The sequence below is a fragment of the Tarenaya hassleriana genome, unplaced genomic scaffold, assembly GCF_000463585.1.
Source record: "Tarenaya hassleriana unplaced genomic scaffold, ASM46358v1 Cleome39, whole genome shotgun sequence".
In the NCBI taxonomy this organism is placed as follows: Eukaryota; Viridiplantae; Streptophyta; class Magnoliopsida; order Brassicales; family Cleomaceae; genus Tarenaya; species Tarenaya hassleriana.
Genome location: NW_010966822.1, coordinates 1 through 10,568, shown reverse-complemented (window position 1 = coordinate 10,568; position 10,568 = coordinate 1). Strand labels below are relative to the sequence as shown.

At 33.9% G+C, this 10,568-nt stretch overlaps 1 long non-coding RNA gene and 1 pseudogene across 1 annotated transcript; both read left to right on the top strand.

Annotated features, from left to right (window-relative positions):
* LOC104822886 lies at nucleotides 1–3,273 on the top strand (annotated as a pseudogene).
* Nucleotides 3,274–8,663: 5,390 nt separating this feature from the next.
* LOC104822885 lies at nucleotides 8,664–9,183 on the top strand. The gene is made up of 2 exons (XR_773270.2): nucleotides 8,664–8,792; nucleotides 8,943–9,183. It is a non-coding gene; the product is annotated as an uncharacterized LOC104822885 (long non-coding RNA).
* Nucleotides 9,184–10,568: the final 1,385 nt, after the last annotated feature.

Below are 10,568 nucleotides of genomic sequence, written 5' to 3'. Positions count from 1 at the left end.
CCGACGCCAGGAAAAAAAAAAACCCAGAGGATCGTCCGTCTTCCACAAGGAAGAGAAAAATTCAATAGCTTCTTTGGAAGGAGAAGACTCGTGATCCTCTTGATCGCCGAATTCAACGAATCCCGTCGGAGTTTCATCGTTCAGGTCGGTCTCTAAGAACCCATTTGATCGTTCTCTTCCCCTTTGTTATCGTTATGATTTTATCTGTGTTTTGATATCTCGATCTTGCGCAGTTGCTGTATCAAGCAACTGGGTTCTCTCATTGTTACATTTTGTTAGTAGAATTTTGATACTTTCCTCGTTTTTATGGCTAAAGTTGGTAGAAATGTTGGTCTTTATATGCTCGATAATGTATTTGTTATTGAAAATGCTGAATTTTGCCACTAGGAAGCCAAACATAGTTGAGGTTTGGTCGGTATTCTCATGATTGGATGTCAGTTCTTGGTTTTAGTCGTGGATTGAGTGTTTTTTTTTTCAATGGAGAAACAATGGTTTGACCCATCTTTTGAATGACACTACAATTGGGACTTGCTTTGGAAAATAACTGTAGATTCCTCAACTTCAGGATGTTTTGATTCCAGAGTGGTGAAACAAGAACTGGTGTATTATCTGGTGTTAGCTTTTTTGATGCACATGTCTTTAGTTGGTTGAGAATCTTGGTGATTAATCACATATATGGGGTGTGTCGATTTCTGTTTCATCTTTCTGTTTCTTGTTCTTTTTACTGCATTTTCGTCTTAAAAGGTTAGTTTCTGATTCCATCATTCTTTCATGAACAAGAATGGTAGTATTCTCTATCATCTTGTTGGCTGGTGTTTACGTTCCAGTTCACCTTTCAGGGCTTAGGTGTCGGAGTTGAAGAAACTATTCCCGAGATGTCTATGGAGAGTGAGGCCTTGGATAGCGAGAGTGACATGCAAGAGATGAATGATATGTTGAGGATCTTGACAGAAATAGACTTGGACACAACATATACTTCAGAAAAGCTGCTGAATTTTCATGTTCTTCTCATGCACCTACTAGCCTGGGATAGTGATCTTGAAGGCATGGCCATAACTGATTCTACAGGATCAATGGAGAAAGCTTTGACGTTTGATCTCTTATGTGGTATTTTGGAGTCCGAGTTAAGGGGGGTGGACGAGTTCTTGGATGTGCTCGAAGCCCAAGTTATTGACATGTCATACAAGCTATCTTCATGTGGACAAACAAAAGAAATTTATGTTATTATGGGAGGCAAGTTGGATGATTCTGCTGAATCTTTGAAGCAGTCTAGGGGGCAACTCTCAGAAATCACATTGCAATTAGCACAGCTCCAAAGAACGCTTCATTATATAAAAAATGGTGGAGGTAACAGCACCTTTTTAGCTCACTGAAAGAATCTTTGTGTTTTGGATCTTTGAGATTCTGGAGATATGGCCGTTAAAATGAATAACCATGTTGGCAGGTGAAAACGATGAGTCAATGGAGTTCCCGAGAAACAGCCAGCTGAAGGATGTCGGTAGAAAGTTGAGAAGACCGTCAGATTTAAGGCAGAAACATGTTCTGACGATGCTGGAGAAGTCTTTGGGAAGAGAGCTAGAGCTCGAGAAGAAGTTATCAGGATTTCGGCAAAATGAAGAACAGCTGCAACTCAAGCTACACTACACTGGGGAGGTGGTTTCTCGGATGGAAGAAGCATCAGAAGTTATATGGGGACGGTTTTTAGAGGCGGAAAATTCTTCAGAGGTGCTTATGGGGATTTCAAAGGAACTCATCGGTAAACTTCAGATTCTCCAGTTTAATCTGAATGGGTCAGTCCAGCGGGAGTCTGAATTTAAGTCTAAGCTTGAAGATTGTATTGAACAAATCAAAGCCAAAGATATTCGCTTGCAAAAGCTTGAGGAAAGCAATGGAGAAGGTATGAAGTTAGTTTCAGAAGTACTCTCTTTGAGGGAAAATGTGAAGTCAGCCGAACAGAAGCTAAAAAATACCGAACTCGAGCTGAAAAGTGTCGGTATCTCTAAACAAGAAATTCTAGTACAGCTTGCTGAAATGGAAAATGCAACTGAATCGCTAAAAGAAAGCCTCTTCGAGGCTGAAAGTAGAGTGGAAAGTGGAGAAACAAAGATAAAAGAACTAACGGCTGCAAATCTTGAACTTACCGAGGAAATAAATTTTCTCAAAGAGGCTGATGATAAAAATAGGAAGAAGGTGACTTCACTCGAGAAGCAACTGAGGGAGTTAGAAGTTCTACTGCAAAACTCGAGGGCATCATCAGAAGCGAGTCAAGAACAGCAGAACATGCTATATTCAGCAATATGGGACATGGAGACTTTAATAGAAGAACTCAAATCAAAGGTCTCGAAAGCTGAAACCGGGAGAGATTCGGTGGAGGAGCAGTGTGCTGATATGATTGTGAGATGATTAAAAATCCCAAAAAAAATCATAGATAACTATTAGTCTCACTTTTTAGAAGTATTGCTGGATCAAAGTAAACATGAAAAACAGAGAAGTGCGCAAGAAATAAATGCGAGGAACAAGCTTTTGATGGATATGGTCATGCAACTAGCCACTGAAAGGGAACGTATACAAGAACAGGTACCTCTTCTCTTCCTACGTGCTGCGCTAAAGAAAAGGAAAACAAGTTAGAATTAGTTCATTGTTGACACATTAACGTTATGTGCAGCTATATTCTTTGGCAAAGGAAAACGAGTTATCGAGGTTGCGCAAAGTGGGAAGCAAACACCAAGAATATGAATCTTCCACTGGAGATCGAGATGACAAAGAGCTACATTTTCGTGAAGATGGTTGCAAAACAGAGGCCTTTGCTAAAACTCTGCAGGCAGGTACTTTGCCAAAACAAGGAAACTATGCATGAGAAACTGAACTGACACCATTGATGTGTATGAAGAATAATTGATGTTTTGAGATCTTGCTCTTGTTTATATAGGAGGATGAGACAGCAGTGGATGGAACAGGACCTGAAACTGAATCAGACCCTTCTGTGTCTGATGAGGGTGGAGCAGAAACGAAGAACGAAGCCACGGATATTAGCAGGGCAAATAGATGGAGGCCCATTCGGGTTTTGCCCGTCGTTTTTGTGTTAATTATTTCCTTCTTGGCCTTGGCTTTTGTCAAACAAGAGCTCTGAAAATCCCCTCTAGTTTGCTGGGAGGAGAAGGAAATTCTCCTGGCTATTGCCACTACTCATTGGTTGTGTATCAGTTGGGTACCATTTGTAATTTTGTATCTTGTGATGTAAATTATTTCTTTGTAATGTTTTATTTTTGACTGTTGGTAAGATAGAGAAACGACGCGTAGTCCTTCAACAAAGTTCTTGAACGGCAGGAAATCTAAATCTTTATAAAGAACCTACCCGGCCCGATTTTGTGCCCGACCCGGTGTAGTCCTCTTTAAATACCGGAAAACCCTAATCTCTAATCGTTCAGTCGCAAATCCAATGGCGAAATGCTAAATCTCTCTCATATCGCCCGTCTCCGATCCTCGTTTTCGGTTTTGGATCGAAAACATTAGTTGATTTCGATTCGTTCTTAGAGATGTAACCGTGTAGACGTTACCGATTTCTGGGTTTCGTCGAATTCGTGTTAATAGGCCGAATATCTTTTGTATTATCTATACAGATGGGAGTTCGCACCGATTAGCCCCTCGCATCTTCGAGCTTATAGATGCGAGGAACAAATCGAGAAAAAAAGGGTATACAACGGTGCTAAAGTTGAGGCAATTAGCGTTGTTTCCCCGATCTGGGCTGTTGTAGAAATCTCTCAACTGCTCAGAATTTGCGTTTAGGCCTACAAAACAGGATTCTATTTCTCGCTCTTTTACCGCTTGGTATCTGTTTCGTTGATTGGTTCTGTTGTTTGGGAAGCAGAGCATTGTGATGAGAACATTTGTGTCCGAAGTCAGACATGACGATATCTTGTGTCAAATATGGTCTTCAAAGTTCTCTGAATTGCTTTGCCGTCTCTCTAATGCCAACTTATCTGGGTTTCAACATGTGTTAAAGGTTTGAATTTTTTTCACGAAACCGGCGATTTGGGTTGCCTCTTCTATCTTGGCAGTTCTTAATAGGGTTGGATATTTACTAGTTGTGAGGGGAAGTAGAGCAAGATGATGAGAACATATATCTCTGAAGTGGGTACATGTTGATATCTTCTGATTCAAATATGGTCTTCAAAGTTCTCTGATTTGCTTTGCCCTCTTGGGTACATGTATATTTCTGGTGAAGATGTTACTTGTTACTTTGGAGCATGATCGAATCTATCCCTGACGGATTTCAGATGGTGCAGGATCTAGGCACTTACCCATTACTCACTTTGATGATTATTGGTCTCGTCATTGTGTTCTGAAGTGATGCATGTTTTGATTTCTTCTGTTTGGAAATGGGTTTTCAAAGTTGTCTGAATTGCTTTGCTATCTCTTTTTATGTCATTTGTTCTGTGTTCCAACTGGTTCCAATGTTGGATTTATCCAATGTTGAATCATATTTCTTCAAATCTCTCTTCATTTGTGTTCAAGTAAAGCACCAAAAATTCGTAGTCTGTTGTGATGTTCTTTTATATTTCAGGCTACACGAGCATGGTGCAATATGCAATTCTTCTGTTCATGTCATACAGCAGGTCCATGTTGTCATGGCTTTGTTCCTAGGAAGAAAATACTTGAATCTTTTCTATGTGAAAATAATCAAATCGTTTATGGTGATTGTGTTTTAAATTAAAATTTTAAAATTTGACACATGAACAAGATGTTGGTAAAGTATTTAATCTCTTTATATGCTGATATGATTGTGAGATGATTAAAAATCCCAAAAAAAATCATAGATAACTATTAGTCTCACTTTCATATTCATATCTTTAAAGTTTTACAAAAAAAAAAAATGTTCAATTTTAAAATTTTTATCATAAAGTTGGAGGAAAATTTTCATATAAATTCTGCAATTTCTTAATATGTCATACAAATTTCTAATTGAAAATTTAGTATAATCTCCAATTTAGTACATAAATTCTCCGATTTAGAAATTGTTTTATTTTCAAATTAAAATTAAAATTTTAAATTTAACAAAGAATTAGTAAATCTTTGAAATTTTTATACTAACATTGATGGGAAATTCCATAAAAATTCTCCAAAGTATTCCATATAAAATTTCTAGGTAAATGTTTAGTATATATATATAATCTCCAATTTAGTATATATATTCTCCAATTTAGAAAATGTTACATTTTCAAATTGAAATTAAATTTTTATTATGTAACAAAAAAATATTCAATATTTTAAATTTTTATAAAAAAAGAAAAATTCCATAAAAAATCTCCAATTTCTTAGAATATGCCATACAAAATTTTCATATATTTTCCAATTTACAAATTATTCTCACAGCCGTGATGACGACAGTCGATACAAAACAGAGAAAGAGATCTAGATATCCTAAAATTTCTTCTACAGGTTTTCAAAGGGGGATATATCCAATCCACACTTTGACTCCTGCAAGGGCTGCTTAACATACCCTTGAAAATTCAAATTAAAAAAAAAAAGTGATTGAACATTGAAAAAGACAGATTAACTCTCACACAAATATACAAAGACGAAAAAGTACTCTGTCTGAATTTAAAATATAAAAAATAAACTATTTTATATTCTCTCTCCTACTTATAAAGTATTACATATGAATTAAAGAAAAACTATTTTATCTTCTCTCTCCTAGCTCAACCCCACGATCCTCTTTCTCTCTCCTAATTCTCACTATCTCTTCTCTCTTCCTATCGAAATCGTCGATTTCTTGCAGATTTAAATCCGATTTCTCTGCAGAATCTTCCTCTCTTTAACTCTCTTAAGACTCAAGACTCAAAGAAGAAGAAGAAGCGAAGAAGACAACAAAAAATGGCTTCGACATCAGCCCAATATTCAACTTCATCGGCATCTTCGACCGAGACCAAAAACCGAATACGAATTGCAGAGTTAGACGAACATGTGGTAGGTTACTTCTTTTTTTTTGTGAAATTTGTTGGATTTTGGCAATATTTAATGTTGAGTTGAAGTATTGGGGTTGAGATTTGACGGATAGAAACTTAGAGTTATGTTTTTTGAAATTTCTGAGATTTCAAAATAGATTTTGGGTTTGAAGTTAAGTAATCGATTGTAATATAAAATTTCAAGTTTTGGGTCATATGGATGTATGGGTCGATGTTTGGGTGAACAATGATATGTTGATTTAGGTCACATAATTGTATGGTCACAAAGTGGAAATATCACAGTCTATAAGATGATTTAGTTCACGCATGGTCACTTGGTCACAGGTTTTATGGTCACATGGTATCATTGTGACCCTTGTGACCAACTGTGACCCATTGTGACCGAAATATTATGAGTCCCAGTTTGAACATATAATATTTCTTGTGGGGTCTAGTATAATCAAAGTGTGCAAAACAGTTACGATTGACAATTCAACTCTGATTTTGGTGGGACCCAATATTTTCAACCCATATTTTTTACCCTCCAATATTTTTAACCCATTTTTTCCCTCCAAAATTTTTCTACCCAATTTTTTTTCCCTCCAAAATTTTTCAATCCAAAATTTTTACCTTACAATATTTTTCACCTCATATGTTCAAATATAAAATAAACATAAAACATAATATCATAACATAAAATTTGTAGGTTTATATTAAACAAACAAAATTTCATAACAAAAAGAAACAAATTCATAACATAAAATAAGTTCTTGATTCTACTTTTGAACATTTCTATTGACAAATATGCCCACGCATCTTGGTGACATTGTCATCACATATAGTTGTTCTTCTTGTCCTTCTTGTTCTTTTCCTTTTTGTTCTTCGTCTTCTTTTGCTCGTTCATCTTCTACTTCCTTTTCATTTATCAGACTTTTTCTACTTCTTCTTCTTCTTAAGAGACTTTGTCGAATGAATTTCCAAATCATGAACTCGATGATGTCAATTCCTCCAAATAAAAAAGAAATATTTTTTCAAACGCCTCCTTTTTTAGTATACTCTTAATTCCATGAAAATAGATGGTACCATGACACCATGGTACTATGACACCATGGTACCATGCATGGTACCATATGACTATGTGAACATGATACCATGTGACCATGTCAACATGGTACCATGTGACCATACAAATATGGTCTCATGTGACCATGTGAACATGGTACCACCATGTGACCATGTGAACATGGTACCACCATGTGACCATGTGAACATGGTACCATGTGATTATACTAATATGGTGGTATGTGACCATGCCAACCTGTGACCAAATGACCATGTCTTTTAGTGTGTACCTTTGATTTAATGTTAATCTTGTTTATTTTGTATATAAAAGGCAACTGTAAAACAAAACAAATTGATGATATCGTACGACTTGAGACCATGTAACCAAGTCACTTGTGACCATGCCACCTATTGTTCCGTGACCTTGTGATCTGTGACCATGTGACATAATTCACTATGCGACGTATTATCACGCGTGACCTAAATCATCCTATGAATTGTGATATTTTCACCTTGTGACCATACACTTATGTGATCTAAATCAACATATAATTGATCATCCAAACATCGACCCATACATTCATGTGACCTAAATTAACTCGACCTAAATCACCCTGTGACATGTAATATTTTCACCTTGTGACAAATATAATTATGTGACCTAAATTACATAGAACTCACATATATGAGTGTAATCCAAATCAACATATTATTCATTATCCAAACATCCACTCATACATCCATATGACTCAAATCAACTCGATTTTAACCTTTTGACATCATAATCGATTAGTTGATTTCAATCCCAATATTCTATTTTGAAATCCAAAATTTTAAAAAAAACCCTAAATTTCTATCCGTAAATCCCCATGCCAATACTTAAAATCAACATCAAAAAATTTTAAAATCTAACGAATCTAGGTAAAGATTCAATGGTTTCGAAAGAGAGAGATCGTGAGTTTAGGAAAGAGAAAATTTTGAGAGCTAAGAGAGAGAGTTAGGAGAGAGAGATCGTGAGTTTATGAGAGAGAACATAACTTATCTTTTTATTTTTTTAATTTTTTAAATTGAGAGGAAGGGTTTTTTTGTCTTTCTAAATTTTTATAAGGGTTTAATTGTCTTTTGTATTGTTCACCACTATTTTTTTTAATTTTGATTTTGGAGGGTAGTGACAGAAGTTAATATAGCAGGTACTTTAGATATTTCTCCCAATGAAACGAGGATATAACCTTGATTTAATTGTTATACTGATTTATAAAAAAAGTATTATTACATAGATTATTTTTTAAAAGGCATTGCACAATACTATGTTATTTTCAATGGTATGATTATTTTATTAGTATTATCTGTATCTGTAAAAATTTGTTGCTCTGAATAAATAAGTAAATAAATCTGAATAAAGGTCTCGAATTTGGAAAGTATCAGAAAAAAGAAGATTTTTAACACGTGTGTAATTTTTTTTTATGAAGAACATAATATGTAATTATTGAACACAAAGGCCGTTAAAAATGTAATCCTTATCATTTGTTACAAGAATTAAATACTCAAAGATTTCATTCCAAATCTTTTATGATAAGGCCAACATAGATTTAGCTCTAAACACTATATAAAGAACTATGGTTCTTGATGGACCTCTCCACCCATTGCATAAAAACATTTTCATAGGCCTAAAAAAAGAGAGTAAAGAAAACTATCTTTTGTAACCAAAAAAAAAAAAACAACCACCGAACATGTCGAAGGCTTACTTCACCATAATCTTCTTCGCTCTCTTGATCACAATGTCTCGTAAGCCCCTAGCTTCAATGAACAATTTGTGTATCTATTTATCTTAATATATATAAAAACATAATATAAAGACATACGCTCAAGCTATATACGTATATATATGATTATTTTAATAGTGTTATATATATGTATATATTTGTATTATGGCAGATGTGACATGCACAAGGGAGATTGAAGAGATTAGATCTTACAAGAAATGCACGACGGATAAAGACTGCGAAATTTATCATTGCTTTGTTGGTCCAACTGTTTGTGTTGAGGGCTTTTGCAAATGTGATTTTGAAGCTAAAACCTCGGGAGGATACTGAAACCGTTTTACCATTTCGTTGTCCTAATCGCTCTAAATAAATAAATATATCAGCATCGTCTTAATCCCAAGTTTATTTGAGATTGACCGTATAAATTTTTCGTTTTAACTTATTTGGATTTTATGTCATCTCTTTCGAAATTTTCAACAATTCAAAATCATTTCTAATCATATCGTTCTCAATAAATAAATAAATAAAATAAAATAATAAATAACATTCCAATAAAGTTTCGTCAATATTTTCTTGATATATCATGCATATCACATAAAAATATATTTAAATTAAATAAAGAATAAATTTGTGTTTAAGTGAATATAATATGTTGTAAATAGATTAGGAGCGTCAATTTTGGTCCGAGGTACGAAACCTAGTCCGAATTCACCCGAAAAATGTTAACATTAACCTGCAAAGCATCTCATATATACAAAATTATAAAAAAATATATCATCACAAAAATACTTACTTCTTATAATTGATTTTTATGATTTTTTAAAATTTTTAAAATTTATTCATAATAATTTTATTTATAACCATCTAAAATATATGTTTTTCAACTAAACAAATTATACAATTATTTTATATTATCCAAATCAATTTATTCGGATATAAAAAAATTGATATGATATTTACTAAATATATAAGAAGAAATTTGTGAATATAATAAATATACAAAAACAAATAAAACAAAAATATAAAAAATTATTTAAATAAAAATCATAATTTTTATATATATTTAATGTTGTTACTTTTAGTTTTTTGTATTTGATTATGATTGAATTGATGATGATGATTTTTTATCCTATAAAAGAGAATCAAATATGAAGAGTGAAAATCATTTATAAAAAAAGAAAAAAAAGATGGAGAGACATAAATTTTCTTTCTATTTGATTTGATTTGAACTTTTCATATAAAAAAAAGAAAGAGGGGGTCATACAAAAATTATAATAGGGGCACTTTGTTTCACATTATATTATAGCTCATAAATAATTTTTTTTTTAATATGAGTGTGGGGGGCTAGTGACCCACTCGGTCCAACGTGGGGTTAAAACTTAAACCTGATGGGCTTTGGATCGGTCCGAAATCATGATTTACAAAAATTATGGAAAAAAATAATTCAAATAGAAAAAAGGAAAAAAAATTATTAATCCAACGGATCAGTCTGGTTCTTTTAAATGCTACGGACACCCCTTTATATACGATTGAAACTCGATATATAGGGGTGGACACGGGTCGGTTACCTTGAGTTTTTAGGGTATCCGGGCTTCGTCTTCATCTTCGCGGGTTTTGAGAACACGCTATCTCGTTTTCGTTTTTGTCAAATCCGGGTATCCATGGTTCGGGTACCCGTCGCTGAATTCGATTACCCGAGAGTACCCGAATCCGTCTAATTCGTTAGAAAATATTGATTTTTGTTGACTTTAAAAGTATTTTAGTAATTTAATATAAAATATTTTAAATAATTATTGTA